The 26,364-nt window shown below is 38.5% G+C and overlaps 2 pseudogenes; both read right to left on the bottom strand.

Moving 5' to 3' along the window:
- The window catches only part of LOC100688221, a 222,847-nt pseudogene that overhangs the window by 34,659 nt on the left and 161,824 nt on the right, over nucleotides 1–26,364 (bottom strand).
- LOC106557722 lies at nucleotides 3,549–5,717 on the bottom strand (annotated as a pseudogene).

Here is a 26,364-nt window from a genome sequence, read left to right as displayed (position 1 = left end):
GCTTCTATCCTTTCACATGCCTGATTATAATCTCACAGATAGCCATATGCCCATCCACCCCAGGGGAGATGATTTATGTCGGGAAAGTTGTAGTAAGCACAGGTTTCATTTATTTTCAATGACTGCTGTGCCTCCTAGGAGGAGAAGAGTTGATTTAAAAACAAAACAAAACAAAACAAAAAATTAATAAAACTATGTCATGCTGAATCACAATTACTTATAAAATAGGATAGTTCACACTGGGACCCAGGGTTTCCTGGGGGATGCAGAGACTGAGGTGAACATCAGAGAAAGCTGAACTCAGGACTCTGGAGCCAGAAGCAACGTGGTGCTGGTGGTAGTGAGGGTAGGGGGTGTAAACTACAAGCTGTGTGACTACGGTGAGATGCCATCTAACGTTTGAACACATCCTGAACTTCCTCACTCTCACATGTGAAGATCCCATGCACCACATCACTAAAGGGAGACCAAAACTCTAAAATTTAAGAGGGATGGTCATACTGGGGATTTCACCCTTGGAACATGGCTCAGATAGTCAGTCTTTGTCTTCTTCGTCCCCACTCTACCTCCTTAGGAGAGACTCTTATCAACTCTGAACTACTTCAGGAGCCCCAACTGCTTTCATGCTTCTAGATGCATTGAAACTCATGCCCTCATAGCAATATCCTTCCCATTCAAGATCTTCATTCCCAATATGTGCAGCTTCCACCCCCACACTGATCCCCAAGCTTCTGGGAAATGAAAAGTACCTCCTTTGGGCACCTCTCTGGAGATTCCTGTTCTAAGAATATAGGTTCAGGCTGACCTCTTATAGCCTATAAAGTCTATAATACCACCAGGGTTTCTTGGCCAACCAAATTGGAGGTCCAAAGGAAGATATGGAATAGCCATATTTTGAAAACTTCCTAATTGGTCTGCCTCCCTTGAGAAACCATAATTCTTTGCAAGCAGAATATAGGGATCTTTTGGAATTTGTACTTCAGAGTCTATAGTTGGCCTTTTGCCTTTGTTTTCAGCCTTGAAACATGAGACTAGCTCATGAGACTGTGACAGACAGTGTGATTAGTACTAAATTCAACTTCAGATTCCTTCAAGTCTCTTCAGAAACTGAGCCTCTACAAGGACAAGAAAATCACCATCAACCATTTGTCCAGCACTTTATAGTTTGCAAAACACTTTGCCCAAAGAGACACCACTATTCAGGCTCCCAATAGAAAGGCCTGCTGGGCAAGTGGAGACTTTGACCTTTGGAGCATTCTGAATCAAAATTATCCCACTTTTTCAATAATGAAATAGATACACTACATTTTTATATTGACATTCCATCTAACTTTGGTTTATCTGAGTCTCCACCAAAATACTTCCATAATGAGCAAAGCATCTTCTGGCGGAGAGACATGCTGCATAATCACCTCGTGAACATGAACCTGTGGCATTTTAGGTTTAGGTCATGCATTGAGGTTTAGGTCAAGCATTCACTCAGTCTTTCAGTATCACAGGAGAAGAGGGATAAACCTTCCAGCATTCTGGTACGGGCTCCTCAAGAAGTGACTCAGAGATTTAGAAGCTTGACTGCAAGACATCAGAGAAATTCAAGTCACTGATCTTTCTCTTAGGGATATCTATCTACAGAGCCTAGAGGCACAGACACACCTGTCACTTGTCTTAGGAGATCACAGAAAGCTTCCAGACACTTGCCATGTGGGGAAACTCTTCCTCATGCTTGTGGTTTAAGAAAGCCCACGGTGGCTAGGCAAGAACTGAGATTTTTCCAGCTATCTTGGGGCCACTGTGGCCATTTTAGGAGCACAAAGCCCTCAATTCCCTGGTTTTCAAGAACCTCCATAAAGGAAGAAGAAAGAATTAGAGAACTCTCCTCTCACTGACTTTACCTATTTTCTACTTCCAGTTACCCCTGCATGGACAAATATACACAACACAGCACTATTCCTAAATCATAATTTAGGAGTCATGGTGCATAAATCATCATGACAGCTAGAGCAATCTCAGTCCATCTGGTGACTGCTCATCTTTGGAGTATAAACCACTGAAATGAGTAAATAAGGTATGCAATGTAGCTACAGAGTCCAGCATTTTCCTACTTTGGTATCTCTTTCATTCTACAGATATGTCCCCAACTTTAAGTGCCACTTCTTTCTGGGACTGATGTCTTCTCTGTGGTCAGTAAGCCCCTATTGCCACACCCATGTCAGAACCTTCCAATCTATGCAAGGCTGTCTCAGAAATTTGTTCTTTTAGGCCCACCGATTTTCTGTCCAGAACCCTGCTAGTGTACTCCTGTGAGCCTGCTCACTGGTTGTGTGAAGCCAGTCATCTGTTCAAAGGAGATGGTGCACCCAAAAGTTTCCTCCTCTTGAGGCCACCAGGGAGGACTCTTCATTCAGGCCCAACTCTCAGAGAGTCCCTGAGGCAATATCTCAGCTTTATTCTCTACCACCCCACATCGTGTCCAATCCTAGCACAGATATGAAATCACTCTCACTCTGAAACCTCACTAACTTAAGCCAGCTCTTTGCTTCTGTAATTCCTCTCCCCCTCCATCTTTCTCCCTTGGATAATGGCTCCCTCATTTAAATTAACTTTCACAAATACCTTAATTCACAAAAGCTATAAATAAAATGCCATCAGTGGGAGTGGAGATGATATCAGAACAGGGGCGCCCTGGCGAGAATTGGTGTCCTGACCTTCACTAGGCTTTTTCAAATTCCCCAAAGGTGGCTAATTGCCTTTGACAGATTAGCCAAGGGCCGCTTCTTTAGAGTAAGAAATCAAGGCCTCTGAATTATTCCAACAAAAAAAATCAAGAAGCATCTAACAACGATGAAGCTAAATTCATGCATTCTTAAGGAGAAGGGAAACTTCAATCACCCTCCATGTGCTTTGGAAAATTCATGAATAAATAAATATGTTAATGCAAATAGCTCCCTCAGAGGCTGGTAAGAGGATGCCCTGTCCTTAAACTAAACTGCATTCTAAAGCAACTCTCCCACCTGACAGGATATCCAGTGGAGTTAGAGAGTAGGAAGGACCTTTACTCAGCCCATAATCCGAACATGTAATTGACGACAACCTCCAAAAGCATACTAATGTTGGACCAAGTACTATTACATTTTCAAGGGAATTGTGTCACCATGGTTGATTTAAAAATACGTACAAGCAAGCATATGCCGAAATGAATATAATCACTTGTTCACATTCCCAGGATCTAAGGAAGACAGTATCCATGTTAAAAATCAAGAGTCAAGCCTAAACCTAACGGATTATTCATTGGAACCTGTTCAGTGGAACCACAGATTCCTAATCCCAACATGCTTCTCAGCAGAGCCTTGTTCAAATGGAAGAATCTAGGCTACCCACTCTTCACTCTGAGGAAATTCTAGGTGTCAGCGGGAAGGAAGGCTTTGTGGAAAGCAGTCCCAGTGGCCAAGAAATTAGAGTCCAAGAGAGTTTTACGATGAACCAAGTTATTATTTTTTTTTTTTTGGTGAAAAAATTTATATTTAGATTTATAGCTGGCTGGACTCAGTTTAGATGATCCCAATTTTGGTGGCAACATCCAAAGCATCATAGTCAGGACCCAGTCGAACATATGCTTTCTTCTCTCCATCAGGCCTGATCAAGGTGTTGACCTTGGCCACATCAATGTCATAGAGCTTCTTCACAGCCTGTTTGAGCTGGTGCTGTTGGCCATCCACAATGAACACAAGTGTGTTGTTGTCTTCTATGTTCTTCATAGCTGACTCAGTAGTCGGGGGAACTTGATGATGGCATAGTGATCAAGCTTGTTTCTCCTGGGGGTGCTCTTTTGAGGATATTTGGACTGCCTTCAGAGACGCAGGGTCTTGGGTCATCGGAATGTAGGTGACGTACAGATCTTCTTTATTTTGTGACAGTGCACACCTTTCAGCACCACTTTCTTAGTTTTCAAAGCCTTTGCTTTGGCTTCAGCTTTGGGAGGAGCAGGGACTTCCTTCTTCGCCTTCAGTGCCATCTTCGTGAAAGGGTGAGCCAAGTTCTACACAGAGCAGGAGATAAAGGTTCTAAAAATCATCCCTGCTTCATTTATCTCCTTTCACTGGTGGTGTTCACAGCAGTCTGGAACTGCAAGGCATTCTGGGAGCCTGGTAACTTAGAGGAGCAGCAGATGTGACAGGCTGAGGGGAGAGCACAAAGCATGAGGTGAGGGACCTTTCTGAATGGAATGTGTCCGGGCTGGTAAGCCAAGAAAACCAGGAGGTTACTTTGATTTAACAAATGATTCTAGGGACGGTACTTTTTAGAAGCCTGTGCCTTAGTACACAAAATGAGTGTGGAAAGGAAGGTTCTATGGTAAAAGGGATGGCGTTTCTTCCAACAGCATGATGTGCTGATGAAAAGAGCAGTTTTGGGATCAGAGGCACTCACCTGGCCTGGACTGGGCTGACTGGTCAGGGTGACAACAGGACACATGAAGCTTCTAGCCACCCCAGAGCCAGCAGAACTGGCATAGCCTGGGTCCTGGAACTCTGCACTGTGTCTTTAGCCATATAACAGAGTGTGGGAGGCACTGGGACAGGGAAAATGCTATCCCATATCCATGGGATCCTCAAATATTGAGTACTTTCATATTAAATAAGCTAACTCAGATGCCAACACTCCATAGTCACTCAATCAGATGCAATGTTTTATTTATGATCCTTGTTTATTTTACTTTTAGGGACTGATTTTTTTATCATGCTACATTCCAGATTACATTTTCTAAATTTCACAATCTAGACTTTGTCATTGTAAATCAGAAACCCACACATTTAAACATCGCTTAATCATTAATGACTCACATGGGTATAATTTAAAATACATACACACGATTTAACTTTGCTTTCAGTACACTATGGAGATGAGTAAACTTCACAAAGCTCTCATATTTACAAAAATAACAACCCATGCTACTTTAACAGCAGCTGCCTAATAAATGAAATTGAAGCAATAAATATACTTGTAACATCTATTGGATAAGAAAAAAAGTAGAATCATGTGCACATATGGTCATGACTCATCATTTCCCTGACCTCTTCAGGAAAATGCGGAAAAAGCACCTAAATGAATGCTAATTCAGAGTTCAGACAAAAATCTTCCCAAGCAAAAATTCTAATTCTTGTTTTTTAGTTAGTAGAGAAAGTCAAGCACTAACATCATTTATAACTAGAGTGTGATGGTAACAGATGAGCCTTTTCCCCACTCCATACCTCTCTGCCAGGAATGTGAGATCCAGATGTCAGCTGTTCCATACTTAAGCCTCCATCTGGACTTTCTAGAAGATAATGGGCATAAAAGTACTTAGCATAACCCAGCAGGCACTCCATAACTATTATTTTCTCATCCCATCCTCCTTCCAACATTACTAACTCACCTGATCACAACTAAGTCTTGTTTCCTTAAGGCACTGGAGCTTGAAATGAAGTATGAACAAACTCCACTGTCTAAAGGACTATGCATAAACAAGAAGAGCCGACTCTTCTCAATCTCTTTTAAGTGTCCTGTGCCTATTAAAACCATTTTCCTTAGTTCTAACACCTGTCTACCAGCAAGTCACCAGCACGGTCCTCTGCATCCTCTCTGCACACAGCATTATGTCCCCGTCATCAGAATCCCCCACATTACCCTTGGAGGAATCCGCAGGAGATTGCTAGGGATCTAAGTATCAAAACTCAAGGAGGGAACATTTACTCCCAAGTGCTATCAAATACCATGACAGGAGGAATGGTGCAAAATGGCATTTCCTTTAGGATATATATATATATATATATATATATATATATATATATATACCCTTCGTTTTAACGTCACTTAGCAATAATAAGAAGAGGAGGGAAAAATCCATAGCCTACATCTCTACGTGGTAGCCTTATTTATTGTGTTTCCCAATTCTGTCTCCTTTATTATGGATGACAGATTAAAAACCTATATATACCATGCTTTAAAAGCATGAAATGCTCTAAAAGCTCTAATGCATGAGTTCCACTCTTTTCTTTAACAGAAACATTGCAAAACATTAATACTTCACTGTTTTGGGAAAATGCACAAAAGAAATATCCCCACTGAGTTCTCTAGAGGCCTCTATGATGTTTCATATCTCTCATATAAAATACATCATGCATTCGTTCGACAGTTACTGTCTACCATGTACCAGGTACTCTACCCACCAGGTACTGAACTCACAAGAGTGAATAAGACAGAAATGGTCCCACAGAAATTACATTCTAGCAAGAAAGACTCAAACTAAGCAAGCTAAAACTCTTCTTAAAGTCTCTAAAAAGATGAGCAGGGTGTTGCGATGGAGATTACTACCAGAGAAGGAGCAGTCAGGAAGGGTCATTTTGAGCAGGTGACCTGTGATCTAACGCTTAAAGGACAAGAAGAAGCAACTGTGCAAAGAGCTGAAGAAAGAACATCTTAGGCAGTGGGAATAGCAAGTGAACTCTGTATTAGAAGACACTGTAGATATAGACCTTACCTGTGGCACTTGAGGAAGGAAGGCTATATGGCTTCGATGTGACCACATTTCTTGTCTTCCTGCAGTCTTCTTTCTGTCACCCTGTGTATCATCTAGGAACACACACTGCACCATGACTCAAGAGTGTTCTTACACTGCCCTCAGAGGTCCTCCGTGTGATATCCAACAAGGGTCTCCCCCACCCCAAGTGTTGAATCTCACATGCATAAAGAATTCACTAATAGATGACAACCAAAATGAGTCAGACTGACCTGGCTTTCCGAAACATGATCAGAATGCAAGGCTCACACAGCAGTTTTCAAGCTCTGCTCTGCAGAGGGTCACTCAAAGACCATTTTTGTATGAGGCCAAGAAAGTGGGGTACCACCTGACTATGATTGCTTTTATCTATTGAACATAGTGCAATCTGTTCAAGATTTCATTTAATAAAAGAGTTTTGTGAGCGAAAGGGATATGAAAAGCACAGTTTCCAGACTGTTCTAGGACCTTTAAATGAATCCAAGTCTCCCAAATATGGGAAGATATGTTGGCACATGATGAATGTTTCCTCCAGGACACCTCCTATTTTTCTGTTTGCTAAACCTAAGTTTCTTCTGTCCTGGTTCCCCAGCCCCCATTCTATTTTGGTATGGTGACTTGCATCCAGTTCTCTGCCTATAAACTAGCTCATGAGCCAACTCCTTCTCCTTATTTAAAGACCAAAAACTCCACCAAAACTAAAACCAAAACCCAAAAAATCCTTAAAATTAAAATACAGAGATCATTAATGTATACAAATTAGCTCAATCCAGAAGCAAACATTTCTGACACTGATTCTAAATATGTTACCAATTTTCTGTGAGGAAAAAAATGAGAATAACAACAAAAATTCAGCTTGCCAACTTTTCAAAATAAATATGTGAAAATATGTAATGAAATTCAATATAAAATTAATCAAAATACACGCTATAGTCTCTTATTATGACCCTCTTTTATTGGAATATGTCTCCCCTCCTCCATCTGTCTGCTCTGAAAGTAAAAAAATAAAAATAAAAGGGAAAAATAAGGATTGAAAGAACAGAGAAAAATACAAAGACTGGAAAAAGTAGAAAGAGAAAGGGAGTAGGATTGTTTACAGATAGGTTTAAAAAACAAAAGGTCATCCTTCAAACTTCCAAAAATTGCTACTTCTAAAAATCGTTAGTTTTCCCACATATATAGTTGTATAGTGACTTCATATTAACAGTCTCCAGAATAAACGTCCTATAGAAGGTGTCCATCTCTAATTTCTATGAAAATTTTACTCGTTGCTTCCAAGCCTAGACTAATCATTGCATCCAAGCTCAGTAGACTAATTGCACTCGAAGCCCGGATGAACTGCTCTCTGCTAATTTGCAGGGCAGCATTACACAGTTTTCTGGACTTTTCTTTTGGGGTTAGTTAAAATTAGATGGTAAGACACCAAGGAACAAGGGGACTCATTTTGACTGTCACAAATGCCTGTGCCACCCAGAGAAGACATCTGGATTGTATTAGGTATGTTAGAAGTGCCCATTTAATGTCTTAGTCAAATTTATTCTGTTATGATGAGTTCATTTCCCCAATGCAACTTTCAATCAGAGGTATGAAATCAGAATCAGCCGACTGCGTCCCAACTTCCAATATGGTGCAATGAATGAGTAGAATTAAAGTCAACTAAGTCACCACTGATTAGAGAATTAGTGAGAATCTCAGATCCACAAATCAATAGGATTTATATACGTTGTGAAATCTAAAGAAATCAACTGTCATGTGACTCTAAAATGAACATACTTGGGGCACATGGGTGGCTCAGCAGTTGAGCATCTGCCTTTGGCTCAGGATGTGATCCCAGGATCCCACAGGAAGCCTGCTTCTCCCTCTGCCTAGGTCTATGGCTCTCTCTCTGTGTCTCTCATGAACAAATAAATAAAATGTTTTTTTTTTAAATGAGCATACTGAACACTAATACTCAAACTATTCTTCATTTGAATTCTATAGAGCTTATAAAGCCAACATGTATTCTCAAAAACAAGACCAGGAATCATTTACTGGCCTATTTGCATATCAGCAGCCCATGGAAGGCTTTTGGTAACCATCATCCAACTGTTCTACAACCTGTCAAAACCAAATTGATTAGTTGGATTTCCTCGGCTTCCTGAAACAAAAGGTAAATTTACATGTGCATATATAAGAAAATGGTCCTTTGAATTTCCTTGGGAAGAAAACTTGTATTAAACCCACAAACATATGAAGAGAACTATTAGTTTTTGGTTATCTCCCAGAGCAGATCCAATGTTCATTTAACATTTCAGTACTTAATAATAAAGAAAGTTACTTCCGTGATCTCTACCTACTTCTTGAAATTCAAACCTGGGGATCCTTTGGATCTCTAGAGATATAGGTAGTGAGCTATTCAAGGAAAAGTTTGGAAAAGAGATTTTCAATGGAAAAAGAAAACAGTCACCCCTCTGAAGAAATCTGGAAGGATACATTTTTGCCTCTTAAAATTGTTTTGCCACATAACAATTTTAAGAGGCAAAAAACCCTCTTCCAGTTCTATCTCAGGCACATCTCCCATACTGGTGTTGCCAAATAGCCCTACACTGGCTTAGGATGAGGATGTATTTAAAGGTGTTCACACATCTTTGCTGAGTCCCTCCTCCCCATGTAATGAGAGCATGACATTCTCCAGCGAAATATTTGTGTCTTTGTAAGCCCATAGGTCCTGAGTTGTCCCTTATATTGCTTCACCAAGAAGGCAAGCCTACATCAGTTTACTTTATAAATACCGTTCTAATTAGAATTCTATCTGCATTCATCCTCTTGCAAAATCATATATAAATGAGCAGGTTGCTTTTGTTATAATCACAATCTTATAGAAGCACTGGTATTTAAATATATTTAGAACAATGAAATAAGCCCTTGTTCTTAATAACTATTAAAAGCCAAATAGATCATAGTACATAAATAAATGAGGACTTTTAAAATACATACATGCTTATCAACCTCATATCAATTCACAGATATTTTAAAAGTCATATAAAGTAATCTTGAAATATTAGAAGTTTGCATTTCTTCCTCTAAATTCTATAATTAGATGCTAAACTCACCAACCATTCCCATTAAACATAGTATATCTAGTAAAGCTTATTACAGTAACACATCACTATAATCAATATATGTATGTCTAGTGCTTTGTATGTCTTTCCACCCACCATAATTATTTTAAAGACAATATTACAAAACCACACTTTATTTATCTTGACTACAAATAGAATGGTTTAGTGACCTTCATGGCCTTATCTTTGTTAACTTAATGTGTATACTATGACTACAACTCTTCCACCTCAACATGTTAAAATTCACTTATATTGTCTCTCCAACAAATGTAATAATTGAAAACTCATAAATTTTTCTTTTGAGGAAAAAGAAATTATCATTTCATCCAGGAGATGTCTGACTTAATCATATCTGCATTCATTCCTCCAGACACAGCACATCCATAAACCTTGTAACTGTCTACAGGACATCAGGTCTGTCACTTTTCCCCAGATCCACTCTGATTGCCATGTAAGCTACCACTCAACACTGCTAAGGGAATCCCAGCATGCCTTGTGCTGGAGACTACATGAATTAGATAGTAATTAATGGTTATTACAGAAAATAGAGACTAAGCTTAGGGAAACAAGTCCTAGAAGGTGAGTTTGACTTGGCATTTGGGGGATGGGATTTCTAGATAAAAGGCAAAGGTTGAGAATATGAGATGTACCCAAAAAAGGACAAATGGATGGATTTCAAGTAAATATCTTCACTGCCTTATGAAAACATTAGTTTCTTTGATAGAAAAAGGATTCCCAATTACAATTAAGTTTGTATTAAGTATAATTTGACACTTTCCCTATAACTGGCCCTTATCAGTGGCCATTTGACCATAGGAAATTCTGAGTGAGTTGATCGTTGATATATCCTACCAGATGTCTCTTACCAGATTCTAACTATTAAGTTATTCCTCCCCAAGAAATATGGAGCAGAAATTACAGGGGCCATGCAGATAGAATTCAACTTGAATGATGAAAGAGAAACTTTTTCACAGAAGCCTAAGCTCAACTGCCCAAGATGTCTTCTTTAGAGTTGGGCTGTGTCACAAGCAGAAATAAATCCCTGAGTAAGACTGAAGCCCCTGGACAAGTTACTGTGACATGTTGCTACTGACTAATGTTAAAATGTTATATACAAATAACACCAGTTAAGATGACTGATGTTTTTCTAGGCTGTCTGGCTAGTCATTGCCTCTTTTGATTGACATTCATTAAGTCAATTATTAAATTGACATTATTATTAGAAAGTGTTTTAAAGATCAATTTGAAAGCTATTTAATTCCTCTTAACCATTCCAAACACCATGTTGGAATATTTGGTAGACACTTTTCCAAGGCAGACTCAAGACTTTTACTCCATAACCCAATGAGTTGAGTATACAACAAACCATTAAAAACTTTTCTTTTCAAGATGGAAAAACACCATGGGCACATATAACAAGTATATTTCTACTGTCACTGTCATTGGTGATCCAGTGAAAGGGATCATAAAAAGAATTTGCAAGAAACGGCAAGTAATAAAGAGGAACAGCATGAAAGACATGAGAAAAAATCTTTCAAAATGAAAAGAGATATGTGGTCTTGTCTTAAAGAACAACAACAAAAAAGTTATTGAAACATGTGAGCCACCCATTTTACTAGGGGTGCTATCAGTAGTGAAACCAGTAACTATACTAGATCACACACCCTTTGGGAAAGAGATTTAGGATTTGAACTCAAAAATGTCTAAGTCCAGATACAATTCTTTTCCACTGTCCAATCCTACCTGAGGCCCTGGCTACCTATTTTAAAACCAGGATGGAAAGTTCTAATTATTCAAAATCTCTGGGAAGTGTGTCCAGAGTCAGATTAATATTATCCTATTTTATTATTCACATTCTCAACAAATATTTTTTGGAGAAGTTGTCATATGCAGAAACTACACTAGTCAACTAGCACATCAAAGATATTTAAGAAGTTTTGTTGAAAGGATAAGTGTTTCTTTGGCTTCTTCTTAGTCCTTTTTATAGGGCCTTAGGTACCTTCCAATCCTTTCATCCATCCTGCCTGAGACCTTACAAGTGGTTTTTTTTTAATATTAAACCAGTAATATTTTAAGATTCTTTTTAAAAAATATTTTATCTATTTATTTGAGAGTGAGAGAGAGAAAGAGACCATGAGGTAGGGGCAGAGGGCGAGGGAGAAGCAGACTCTCCACTGAGCAGGGAGCCCGACATGGTTTTGTGGGACTGGATTCCAGGACCCCAAGGTTATGACCTGAGTCAAAAACAGACACTTAGCCAACTGAGCCACCCAAGCACTCATCTTTTAAGATTCTTGTACACTACTTACCCACTTTTCTGACTGGCTCTCTGGCAAGCCTTTTAATGTATATACATCTTTTTCTATTATACTTCATTTCTTACTTTTTTACACTCTTGCTTCAATTTCTGATTTCTGGTCTGCACTGTTGCATAAAGGACACTTAGAAAAATACTTCAATTTTCAAAAGTTATCCCTCAACTAATTATTCCATCTGTACCACTATCTCCATAGAAAATTACAGTAGCATTGAATTTTTCTGCTAATGGCAGTTCTCCTCTCTCCTAGAAACAGCCTCTGTAAAATAAGTAATCTAGTTGACCACTGGAACAGTATTGTGCAAACTGTTTTGGTTACCTGTTTTTCACTACTGAATTTAAGTTTTAAAAAGTGATGAAGACCAGAGTATAAAACTACTATATCCCCACTGAGTGATGACAGCTTTCATCTTAATTTAAATATATGTTTAATTTGAGAAGTAACAGATAATTACTAATCATTAAATAATAAATGATATGTGCTTCATATTTTTCACTAAATATTTGATTACCAATAAGCAAAAGGTTGAATTTCACCTGTTTTTACAAAAAGTATACTAAAGCATTAATATAACAATCTAGTCTAACAATTCAATTATATAATAATTAACGAAATTAACAACTATTTTACCTTGACCATAGTTTTTCTCAGTATGCTTTTCAAGAAGAAAATACCATGGCTTAATTAAGGATACCTTATTTGACATATCAACATTTTATTTAATATAAATTTTAAGGTTAAACCATATGAAAGTACTGAAATTTGACTGTTTTGTTTTATTTTATTTTTTAAGATATTATTTATTTATTCATGAGAGACACAGAGAGGCAGAAATACAGACAGAAGGTAAAGCAGGCTCCATGCAGGGAGCCTGATGTGGGATTCGATCCCAGAATCTCAACCTTTGGTTGAGCCGAAGGCAGATGCTCAACCACTGAGCCACACAATTTTGAGCCACCCAAAATTTGACTGTTTTGACCTATAAAAATGGCAATTGCACATAATGCAAATTTATTCTACAGGGATGTGCTGATATTCAGCAATTTGAAACCTACAAGGTATCAACTTTTTTTAGTTCATCCCAATAAACAAAATCAACTGTCATTATTTGCAAAACACCATTTCCTGGGCTAAACCATTTTTGCAGATTATTGTATTTAATCCTCACAACAATCCCAAAATATACAAGACACAGGGAGGAAAGGAACAGCATATAAAAATGGAGGTACAGACTAGAACTATGCTGCCACAAGCCAAAGAAGCCCAAGACTGCTGGCAACTACAGAAGCTAAGAGAGGCAAGGGACAGATTTTCCCTCATAACCCCCAGATGGAAACAACTGGTAACATCTTGACTTCAGACTTTTAACCTCCAGAATAATAAAATAATAATTCTGTGTTGTTTTATTCCATCCAGTTTATGATAACCTTCTATGGTAGCTCTAGGAAACAAATTCAGAGAGACAACTGTAATGTCAGTCATTGAGTAGGTGGTAAAGAAAGGAATTCGGCCCCAGCAGACACACACCAAGGCTCATGCTACAAATCAAAATAAGGTACAGTCTGCACAATCATGCCCATTATCTCATTTTATTTTTACCTCATTCTGTGAGGTAGCCATTAAGGGTTGTATTTTATAAACTGGGAGACTGAACCTCAGAAAATGAGGCAACTTGCTAGCCAGTGGCAAAATCAGGATTTGAGCCCAAAATTTCAGTGCACTTTCCACAGAAACTCAACTTACATTTAGTAATGATCCCCACATAGTTGTACTCTGAATGAGGGCATTTCGGTTGAGTGTTGATTTCTCAAGCAGCTTCTGAATTCATGTACATATATTGTATTCCCTGGAGAAGATCTGTGAACTGAGTCAAAGGCTAAGCCATTATCTACCTCCTGTGTAAGTTCTCCTCAGGAGCCTAGATTTATGAGACCTCTTCAAGTATTCTTTCATAGGTATGAATCCCAAAGACTGTACTCTGAACAACTACCACCACTGCAACTATTGCTCCATTAAAAGATTACTCTTTGCCTTTCAGAATGCCTTAAACATCCATAGCAATCAATGGCCCCCAAAGAAGAGAGAACTTTGTCACTTTCAGCTTTGCTAGAGAAAGGCTTTTCTTCAGTAGTTCCACAGAGTACAACTAAGCTAAAATTAGGTGTTTGGAAAAGTGTTGACAATAAAAATGTAGAAGACCATATTATTGTTCAGTAAATACACACACACATACACACCATTTCTATGGAAGGATTACACATCCCCACCCCTATTGAGGTAGGGCTTAGCCATGGACTTTCTTTGGCCAATGGGAATTTAATGGATTTTTCACAAGCAGAGCTGCAGAATCTGCTTAGCTGGGCCTTCTATCTTGGGTCTCTGTTACTGCCAAGGAAAGAACATGTCTTGAGTAGCCCAATGGTTCCAGAAGGATAAGCAACAAATAAAGCTCAGACATGCCTAACATAGATCCCATGAGCCTCAGTCAACCTGCAGATGCATAAAGAAGAACTGTGTGGTTATCACTGTATGCCACAGATTTTTATGGCTAATAATTGTACTACATTATTGTGGTAATAGCTGCTTAATCCAATATAAGACATTTTTTAATATTATCATTCTTCAGGGAATTATGTCCCAATAAAAAAGAAATTTCCTAAACTTCCAAAACTGTTCTTTTCTCCTGCCTCTGAATAACCTTGAGCAACTAAGCCTGTCTTCCATATGCTTGTATACTTTTTATTTTATTTCTCAATTGTCTGAAAGGCAACATAACAAGAGAAAAATCCCCTGGGAAGAAGAAAAAAATCCATTTGGAAAACAGCTGCAAAATCCCAGAAGAGGAGCCCCCAAAAAGGTAAGGTCCAGTCCAGGATATAATAACCAGGGCACTCATCTTTTTGCATGGTCTTTCCACAAGGCACTAATCTTTCCATTGTTCATTACTTGTTAAATTTATTAAGAATATCATTGTGCAAGTTTAAATGTTTCAGGATTACTTTTCATTTGTTAAATAAATTAAGTACAATTACCTACTTCATGCAATCTAAAATATTCCTGCTGCTTTGCTTATGAGGGAAACTCTCAAATTCCTGAAATCCATCTTTATGCTTTGAAATTAGTTAACCAGATTTTGCTTATACCGCTAAATTATCTTTATCCGCTTGTAAAAAAAGAAAGAGTTAAAAGCTTTAGACCACTTAGGAGTTCTACCTCTTGTATAAAACTGTACAAAAAAAAAAAAAAAACTAAACTTTTATAAAATGGCAATTCTTAGGAAATTCTAAGTTGTTGTGTCTCTTGGTTTTTTCATTATTGTTGTTGTTTTTTCAAATATGCCAACGTTAGCTAAACAATTATTAATGGCACTCTTGGTGATAAATTCCAATGATTAAAACATACATTCATACAATATTTGTATGAAACCAACAGATTAAGTACCAAGAACAAAAGAGGCTAATATATGATGGGAATGAGGACACATTTATTATAGAGCACTCACTCTAAAAACACTTGACAAATTTCTTAGAGGAGATGTTTTCTCAGTCTGCACACTTATTTAAAGGCATGGGAAGAGTGCTGTATTTCAAGTATGATTAATAGAACAAGAACAATTACAACAAAAGCCACTTTGCCCATTCCCAGATCAGAATACCCTGGCAAAATAAATTATGTGCAAATATGCTTGAAAAAACACAATGCTTTGAAACTATTCCTATAAAATGCATGCTATTGGTGTTAGCAAAAGATGTTTCCTTTACCCCTGCAAGATGAGAGTAATGAAGTAGAAGTGTGTTTGTGTAAAGAAGTGGAAGAATTTAATTGTGTCCTTTGACAAGTTACACTACATGACCTCATATCTTCTTGCCCTGGAAATTTCTGATCAGTAGACCACTTCTCCACACAGTAAAACAATCTCATAGACAGGAAAGCATGATGTTTAACCAGGAGGAGTGGAGAGAGCCCAGAGATAGCTAACCTGAGACCTTGGTTTGGATGATGGCTCTCACCCTCGTCTGCTGTTTGTGCTTGGGGGGAAGTCATTTTGGACTTGGAGAGGGCTGGGTGAAGTGTTTCCCATACAGACCACTAGGTATGTGGAAGTACTCCCTCACATTAGGCATGTATCAGGCTTAAATAATGTCCCAAAAGGAAGGATCATGACTTAATATATCTAATATTCCTGGGGTCTGTGGCACATTATTGCCCTCAAGCACTGTAAGGGAAAAATGCTCATAATTAATACTCAAAACAGGGAGTCCAGTGTCAGTTTTCTTTTAAAATTGATTTGTAAAAAAATAAAATAATAAAAAAATAAAATAAAATAAAATAAATAAAATAAAATAAAATAGATTTGTAGCACCCAACCCAACCCTCCAATAAGCCTGAAGCAGTGATTCTCAATCTTTGGTGTATATCATTCCTGTTTCACTTATTAAAAATACATGCTCCCAAGACCCGTGCTCCAGGAATCCTGATTCAGAGGGATTTAGGGAGAACCCCCAAAATTGCATTTTTAATAATCACTCTAAATAACTTGGAGACAGTCTGTGAACCATCATTCTCACCCATATCCCCATATGGTGCCCTTCAACCTGGAGGGTAAATAATTAAATTTTGAAGGAGTTTATCATTATCATCACTGCAGATCATTTTTTCTTACCTCTATTTTCTACATTGGTGTATAGTAGTTGTGTAACGGAATGATCAATTACAGAGGATTTTGAAAGAAACAAAATTGTCTTAAAATCATATGGAAGATCCCATCCTGTTTAAAAGCACGTTTATACGCAACACCATAACAGAAAGTGGCTGAGGGTTTTCTCCTGTAATTCAGGACAGCCTAACTCAGCCCTAGTCTTAAAGAGAGGAGAAAAGAGCATTTAGCGATGCAAAAGCAGAGAATGAGGAAAAGAAGAGAGGGAGATAGCAGATGAGTCCCTCTCTGATCTTGGAGGACTTTTATAGACTGTTACGACTCTTCCTAGAAAATATAACTCTAGAAGTAGAAGGAGGAGGAGGAGGAGGGGGAGGAAGAGGAGAAGGAGAGGAGGGAGGGAGGAAGGAAGGAAGAAAGAGAAAGAAAAGTATAACTTAGGCTGACTGCTACTTGAAGAAATATTGTACCATGAAGTCATTTAGCATACAGTACTATAAAATCTTCTGCATCCTTATTGCAATTACTGTAATTAGGGGGAAGATTGTTCATTAATTCTTTTGAAATTTTGCTATTCATATTAGTTTGGGTTCCAAAAGGAAGGAGTGCCTGAACCGAGGGCTTGCAAGCAGAGTTTATTTTAGGAAATGATCCCAAGGAATAGGAGTTGGGAATGGGAATTAGGAAGGAGGGAAAGCCAATGCAAAGATAATTTTTTAAGCTAGTCACTGCTATGGGTAATGGGAACTCAATCTCACTTGGGGACCCTCTAAACAGTTTTGTAAAATGAGCTTCATAATGTCAAGAGAAAAAAGAAGAGAATATTTATCTGTTAGCTTTAATCCCTCATTAGTCAAAGGCTTCTTCTTTGATGTAGAAAAGATTCTGAGAATAGGAACTCAATTGTCTTTAAGATAATGATGACAACAACGGTGGGGAAAATGATCATGACTATGGTGTCCAATATCCCCCCACTTAACTCTGTTTCCAGCTCTATGCAACATAGTTACCCATATTTTCTCATTAGGTCCTTGTGATGATTAATTTTACATGTCAACTTAACTGATCAATGGGCCTCCAGACATTTGACCAAACGTAATTCTAGGCATATCTGTGAGAGTGTTTCTGTATGAGATTAGCATTTGAATTGGTAGACTGAGTAAGGCATATTGCCCTCCCTAATATGGGTGAGGCTTGTCCAATCAAAGACCAAACAGAAAAAAAGCCTGAGTAACTAAGTGCTTTGAGCTGCAGCAGTAGCCTTTTCCAGCCTTGAGACTCAAACTAAAACATCAGTTCTTATTGAGTCAAGCCCATCAACTTTCGGACTGGAACTACACATTGATTCTCTTGAGACTCCAGTTTGCTGACTACAGTTGGAAATTCTCAGCCTTCATAATTGCACAAGCCAATTCCTTATAATAAATCAATCAATTCCTAACTCTTGCTCTTGCTCTGTATATGTGTACATATACAAACACATACATGAACACACACAAACAAGTGGTACTTACTAGAAGGAAAATCTATCCAACTGGGGAGGAGAAAAGGATTAGGCTTTGTTAGTAAAACAGTGTGCTAAGATGATTAATTCACTTAAGACAGAGTCAGGAAAAAGAGGAAGAGCTAAGAAGACAGTTTACATTCTTTCATCCAGTATAGTGGGAAGAAGAGATTTGCAGTTCATATAAAGAGAGCAAAAGGGATCCCTGGGTGGCTCAGGGGTTTAGCACCTGCCTTTGGCCCAGGGCATGATCCTGGAGACCCAGGATCGAGTCCCACGTCAGGCTTCCTACATGGAGCCTGCTTCTCCCTCTGCCTGTGTCTCTGCCTCTCTCTCTCTCTCTCTCTCTCTCTCTCTCTCTCTCTGTGTGTGTGTGTGTGTGTGTGAGTGTGTCTACCATGAATAAATAAATAAAATCTTTAAAAAAGAAAGAGAGAGAGTAGAAGATCCTATTGAGATTATACTACACAAAGAGTGCTCTCAGTTGCCCCAGTTTAGGGGCCACCCACCTGATATTATTCACATTATACTTAGAATACACCTAGAAAAAGAATCAGTAAACAGGGCAAGACAACACAATGCCTTCATCTGCCTTGCCATATTACAGAAGGAAAGAATTTGAGACAAGTTTGCCCACAAAGGATGGAAAATGGATTTTAGGGCATGCACGGCCTCAGTTGTTCTGGGAGCAGGGAAATGGGACCATGATTCCAGAGATCCGTGTGGCACTGGACACCAAACCCAGCTCCTCTCCTCACTGCATGTGTAACCTAAAGCTGTTGGCTTGGAGACTGAGTTTTTCCACTTTGGTAGTCCTCAGTTAAAAGGGTGATTTTACTGAATCTGCGAGGTCAAGTGTGGGGTAGAGCAGATCTAAGACTTTCCCTATGACATAAACACAGTCAATATAATAAACAGCATATTCAGGAATCAACTTATCTTATTACCATTGCTATATGAGATAAGTCCCCAGGCCTGGAAAATGATACAGTATATCTTCTGATATATTTGTAGATTGCCTTAAATTATAGCATTTGGATGACTCCCTATGCTATTTCTCTTTCCAGTCCTTTGCTGACACTTTGGTCAAGACCAGCCAAGCAGTTAGGAGAAATAATATAAGTCAACTACAACAGTAAAATTATGCCTAGAATCAGAAAGAAAGCTGTTCTGAATAGACCAAAAATTCCATCTTCTGAGGGAGATAATAGGAATTACAAATGCTTATCATTCAGAAATAAGACTTAGTTTCTTAACTAAAATGATGTGACCAGAGGAACCACTATAATAATGATGTGACATATTAGAAATTATGGACCATGGTTAGCATGACACTCTATTCTGAGAAGAAACAATCATCACATTGATTCTTGGAGGGATGTGAATCATAGAAACATTTTTTCAATTATAAAATTAAAATAAATTACCAATGGTTTATCTTCATTAGCAAGGAGTTTTTAAAAGGTACACATATGTGGCATACTTAAGGAGCTTGAAATTTCAAAAACAGGGTTCTGTTCTAGCATTTACCAGTTTGGTAGAATCTTGGAGGGCGAGATTGAATAAGCGTTTGATAAAACTATGGAACTCCCCAAGTCATGTAGCTAAGACCTCACTATGGCTGGATTTATAGGATGGCTAAGTAAAAATATTCTTATTTTTACTCACACATCACAAAAAGTAAGGGAAGGGAAAGGTGTGAGTGTGGAGAGGCTTCCTGACAAACTGATTTCAACTATGTGAGACACCGAACTGCTGGAAATAGAAGATTCTGCATCAAAAATAACTTAACCACCATAATCAAAAAATGAAAAGGTATGATTTAAATTATTAGACCAGAGAAGTAAAAAATGATTATATTATGGGGAGAAAAATAACTGGCATCCAGACAGAGAATATGAGACAGAGGTGGGGGGGAGAGAGAGAGAGAGAAAGAGATGAAACAGAGACATGGAGACAGAAAAAGTGAGAGAGAGAGAAAAAGAGAGAGAGATCGACCTTGTGCTTCAGGCACAGAGAAGGAAGGAAGAGAAGGAAGGAACTAAATTGACAGCGCTTTTCTCCAGATACCATTTGACAGCCTAAACTCCTAAGGCAGTATGTGTTTCCTTCAGGGCTGTGACCTCATTTTGAGGCTTTCCAGAAGGCATCTTCTTAATATAAGCACTTTAAAATATAATTTCCCCAAGAGCCCAGTTCCCAGGTAAGCAGAAACATTTTCATTAGCAGAGGGCTGAATGGAAGTAAAATGCAGCTGAGTCATCTGATCTGATTATCAGAGAGCTCTGCTCCTGACCCTCTGTACCCACAGCAACAACAGCAAAAGACTCCAATCTAACCCATCTTTCAAACGTTGGGTGGCCTGATGCTAATGCACTGATGAGGAAAAAAAAGTACATTTCACTTCTCAAAAGAATATCTGGACACAAATGAATAGAAAAATTGCAAAAGCAAAAGACTTAGACTTACCCAAACTTTATTTCGGTTTTTTTCAAATTGAGAAGTATTCAAATTATCCCAAAAACTATGATTTGGTTCAGCAGAGCAGAAAGTAACCAAAAGTAATGACAAATAATCTGAATTCCATCACTGGAATCTTTGTGCCAAATATCATCCATCATATCCACTGTAGCTCCTGAAGGCACCAGTAACTGGGGTCACTCCTCAAGGTCAAGGCATATTTTTTTTCCTTGTAGACGCCTGTGAGAATAAATACAACAGCTGAGAAGAATACAAATTTGCACCTTAGTTGTATTCTGCTATAACAGTGCTTCCCACATGGAATCCATCACAAAAACTTATTTCTGAAAAACTTTGAGCTAATGAGCATCGTGAATCTTCAAGAGGCTGGTATAGTATGTAGGATCTTCCAAACTTATTTTGCCAAAAACTCTCATTTTTATTCCCCTAAGTTGTGTATCTACTAAAATCTGTAGGAACGCAAGCAGTACAGTATGGAAAAGGTCACCAGATAAACTCTTGCCTACCAGCAAACAAGGTCCTGGGATCGTGAGACTGAAAACATATAAGTTTAAATGAGACACAACCAGGAACACTCCCAGCGGGAGCACTGGTGTAAATCTTGGGGAGCCAGATGATATATGTGAGCACCAAGAAAATGGGAAATGTGGGAAAGATCTGGGCACAGGGACATAGAAGGCCAGTGGGAGAAAGAAAATCCCAGGACTAATTTTGTCTACACCACAATTTTGCATGACCTGCCACGGTTCTTCCAGGAGACAAAGTTCAGCATGAACAAATAATTTTTAGTCAACTTAGTAGCTCAATATTTCTTAACCAATCACAATGGTTGTAACAGGAACCCAAGTAATATAAAGGGTTATATAATTTTTATCTCTTAATTCATTTGCAGGATAGTAAGCCTATCTTCGTTAGATAAGAAATTGAGCAGGAATATTGGTGGGCTGTCTTCAGAAAGGTGAGGAGCCAGGCCCCTCACAACAACCCTTGTTATTACCCTAGGAATGCTGTCATCCTAGGTCTTTCAACTTTCCAGAGTCCTGTGTCCTGCTTTCCCCCATAATTCTAATCCAGGTAAAGCCTTTTACTATTACTGTAACTGTTGAATTGAGGTAAATTATAGCTTAAAATACTGCAAGGGTTAAACATTTTACCTCTCCCTAGGGAGTCGCACTTCCATGACTTCTACACGTGTCCAGAAATATGTGTCCTTCTCTGATAGTCCATCATGACAAGGGGGAGAATTTCCTCCTGAGGAAGCCAACTAGGATTCTTTCCCAGCTCATATTATTGCCTTTAGGGAACAAAATCCCATTCTTCTGTTTCTACACTTTTTTTTAATCTTTCTTATTACTTACCAAAATTTTATTTTCCTTTATAGCATCACCCAGTTGACAGTAGTAGCTATGTATACTACTGACGTGGCTCTTGGGGCTCTGATAATCTAACGATGAATGAAATTAGTGCTTCTGAAAATAGCATTTTTCATTATAGCAAAAAAATCAACTTTTTTTTTTTAAATAGTTTTCCACAAGTGATTTTTACAGTAACAAGCAGGCCAACCAACTGTGAAAGAAGAAATCATTCCCAGGAGAGAAACAAGAAAGAGATTACCAGAGTCATTATAAATTTAAGAGTTTTTTTCCTGTGTGATGAGTTAAATTTGACAAATTACAGATAACATCAAATAATGTCAATTTTAGTCAAGAAAACTGGAAAGGAATAGAGAATCTAAGCTTTTCGACTTAGAACAATAATGCAGAACATCAGAAGCCTCAGTTTCTTAGTCAGGAATGAGAATCTTTATAATGTAAACAATTACATAAAAAAGTTATCAGGAAAGCAGGGATACCAAAGGGAAGGCTCTAGCCAAGGTCACATGATCTATCTCTGCCACTCATGGACTGTGTGAGTTGAAGAAAAATAAACAAGTTTAGCTCACATTTCCTCATAAAAAATATATAGAAACAATAATGGTTTCTTCATAGACTGTTTGGGAAGATGAAATGAGGTCCGATGTGTACAAGAACACATCCTTGTATGCCCTAAACCACAATTTGACTTCTAGTTATGGTAAGGGTTTCTAATAAATAGAACTCACATCTCCACTAAGCTCCTTTGCTCCCCAACCCCTCCCCGCCCAAATCTTAATTAACTTTGTTTGCAAATCCATTTGCAAGTCAGGCGCTCCCACCAAATTTTCAAACCTCCTTCCTTCCTCGAAGCTCTCTGTAACTCCTCCAACATCCTTGTCTTCATTGGATACCCTACCCACTATAGAGAACTTTCTGCCCTTTCTCCAGTCCTCGCCGGGAATCCCATCACAGTATCTTGTGAGATGAGGAATTATACTGAAGGTTTCAGGATATCACCAAACAGTGCCCGCTGGCTTCTGTCTCCTCTCTATCTGGACTACTGATATGTGACCCCCTCTGCTGAAAACAGCCCCAAATTACAAACTCTCCCATTACAAATGCTTTTCTTCAGCAGAGTGGTCTCTTGGGTTCCAGTGACTATTACAAATTAAAATTAAGATAGGAAATTGACCTGTGGTCCTGTCCTCCCTTGCAAATAAATTGCTAACAATGTACTCCATTTCTACACTCAGGAAAATGGACTAATCCTGAAACACATTTTGGAAGGAATGTATAGTATACCCAAGAGGAATCTATGGCTGTTACCTATTAGACCTACTCTAGCCTCTGAGAAAGGGGAAGGGCTGGAAATGGGCAGTTCCCCATGTAAATGACATTGGTCTTCACCCAACACCACAAGTGTCAGGGTCCCTGCATTCCATCTTAAAAAGACAGACTTCACTAAGCATCACAGACCTGGAGACCTCCAGGCAACTTGCACTGATTTGACTGCAAATACTATTTGGGAAATAAAACATTTCCATGGATAGTAAAACATGCAGAAAGTTGACCATCCTCTTCAAAACTATAAATAAGATGTGTTTTACTTTCCTAGGATTCTGAACTGCTACATTTCAATGTTCTTACTTGTGCTAAATAAGGGAGAAAAACCAGAGGCCTTGAATTATTTGAAGAAAGAGATATTTGCATGCAAAAAAAATATATTTCTTCTCCATGTCTTCCTAAAAAATGTCTTTCCTTTTTTCTCCTAATAGTCTGGGCTTTCAGAGTCACTTATTTTCCTCCACTTTCTACTCACAGAGATTATTCAAAAAACCATCAGAAAATTGGAAGACAGATCACCTGTGAGAGTAACTATGAACTAGGATTCCCTCCCACAGAGCCAACTAAGGAATTTACACATGTGTTCGAACATCCATTTCTATTTTCCCCTTCTCTTTCCACCTCCCTCCTCCTTAGCCCAACACACCAGAGGGAGAAGAAGGGTGCAAATACAATTAAATAGCAAGTTCCCAGGCCAGCCCAGGTGGCTCAGCAGTTTAATGCCACCTTCAGCCCAGGGTGTGATCCTGGAGTCAATCAAGTCCCACATCAGGCTCCCTGCATGGAGCCTGCTTCTCCCTCTGCCTGTGTCTCTGCCTCTCTCTGTGTCTCTCATGAATAAATAAATAAAATCTTTTAAAAAAAAATAGCAGGTTTCCCTCCCCTCAGTGTATGCCCCCTTAGGCCAATGATCAACCTTGAGCCACTAAAAAATCCTGAACTAGGAAAAGAGGGTAGGTCTGATCGGAGTTTTATATTGGATATAACTGAATCACTGGAATTTATTTGACAGAGATCTGACCAAGATGTCAATAATGTCCAGGAAAATCTGATGCAGCAGAATGAGGTTAAAGGCACTGGCTAAAAAATAAAAAATAAAATAAAATAAAATCCTTGTATGTTTATATCCCACTAGGATAAACTTTCAATAAACCAGTTACAATGGGATTGCTTTTATTATTTCTATTCACTTTTCTAGTTTTCTATCAGAACTTGGTTTGCCTTTTGAGAGATAAAGTAACTAGAACCAACATAACCAGTGCCCTTAGCCACTGCCATGAAAGTGTCTCATCATTCTTTGAACCTTTTCTCACACAATACAGGCCTGAATTTTCACACTCTGTGGCCAAGACAGATAGAAGACAACCATCTATGTTTTTTTTTTTCTTTTTTGACACTGTTTTCTCTGTAGACATGTTAGCACCCAATATATATCTTATTTGGAGCAATATTTAGGGGAAGGTATCTTCATGCCATCTGTTAGACCGTAATCTGTTTCCCTACACTCATGAATTACAATATTGGAATGTTATATAATAGCTTCTGAAATTCTAAAGAGTATACGCCTTACCCTGGTATTTTGTTAAAGTATAATTTCTGATTCTATAGGTCTGGGGAGGAATGGGAGATCCTGCCTTTTTAACACTTTTTCAGGTTTGTGGACCAAAATTTGCGTAGCAGGGCTCTAGAGTAGAGAACCCTTCACCTCTTTTGATAAGAGAACCTAATAATAATAATAATAACAATAATAATAATAATAATAATAATAATAATAAAATACAAATTTTTAATGCTTTTTGGCACCTCTGAAAAGGGAATTCGATAAAGAGAGTATCAAGGGAAAATCCTCAGCTTTTAAGATGGCTGGGAAAGATGGCGGGGTAGAAGGATCCTGAACTCACCTCATCCCACAGGCAAACCTAGGTAAAAGCCACATCAGTGCAACTAATTCAGACAACAATCCTCAAACTGGCAGAACAGACTTTCCACCATCAGCCATAAAGGGTTTCCTTTAGGATCATAAAGGGTAGGAGGGGTGGAGACCTGCAAAGAACCAAGCTCCCAGCGAAGCTAACCACAACTGGGAAGGATACCATAGGCACAGAGAAAGAAGAGAAGACCTCACATGAGGTATCCCAGAATATATATATGCATGAGAATATTGCTCAGCCATAAAAAAGAATGAATTATGTCACTTGCAACAACACAGATGAAACTGGAAGGTATAATGCTAAGTGAAATAAGTCAATCAGAGGAAGATAAATACCATATGATTTTACTCATATGTGGAATTTAAGAAACAAAGTAAACAAGTTAAAACAAAGACGAAAGAAAGAAAGAAAGAAAGAAAGAAAGAAAGAAAGAAAGAAAGAGAGAGAGAGAGAGAGAGAGAGAGAGAGAGAAGAAAGAAAGAAAGAAAGAAAGAAAGAAAGAAAGAAAGAAAGAAGAAGAAAGAAGAAAGAAAGAAAGAAAGAAAGAAAGAAAGAAAGAAAGAAAGAAAGAAAGAAAGAAAGAAAGAAAAAGAAAGAACGAACCAGACTCTTAAATAAGAAGAACAAACTGTTGATCGCCAGAGGGGAGGTGAGCGGGGAGGATAGGTGAGATAAAGGGGATTAAGAGTACACCTATCCTGATAACCACTGAGAACTGTTGGACCATTTCACTGTACATATGAGGCTCATATAATACTGTATGTCAATTATACTTTTGAAAATGGGGAGGGCCTGTGGGGGTCAGGGCAAGAAATACAGCAGAGAGAGTCACATAACAGGGGTCTACTTACAGTAGTTAGGATCTTCAGTTGAAAGATAAGGTCAGCCTAGAGTGACCTCACAGAAAGAGATCTGAGCCCTCCATAACCCTCCCTCCAAGCTCCTGCTGGGGAACAGCCCTTACCAAACTCAAGAGGAAACCAGAAAGCTAGGAAGCCTCTGATGTAGTCATAAAGTTTAGTCACCTGGGACAGAAAGGGGTTGGAGAAGGGGTGGGAAGGGCATCCAGAGAGCACAGGCAGCTGAAGTGCCCTGCCCTAGAGAATCAGATTATCAGGTAATAGAAAAAATACAAAACGGG

The sequence above is a fragment of the Canis lupus genome, chromosome 2, assembly GCF_011100685.1.
Source record: "Canis lupus familiaris isolate Mischka breed German Shepherd chromosome 2, alternate assembly UU_Cfam_GSD_1.0, whole genome shotgun sequence".
NCBI classification, from domain to species: domain Eukaryota; kingdom Metazoa; phylum Chordata; class Mammalia; order Carnivora; family Canidae; genus Canis; species Canis lupus.
Note: the sequence above shows the minus strand (reverse complement) of the source record. Positions and strands in the feature narration are given on the sequence as shown.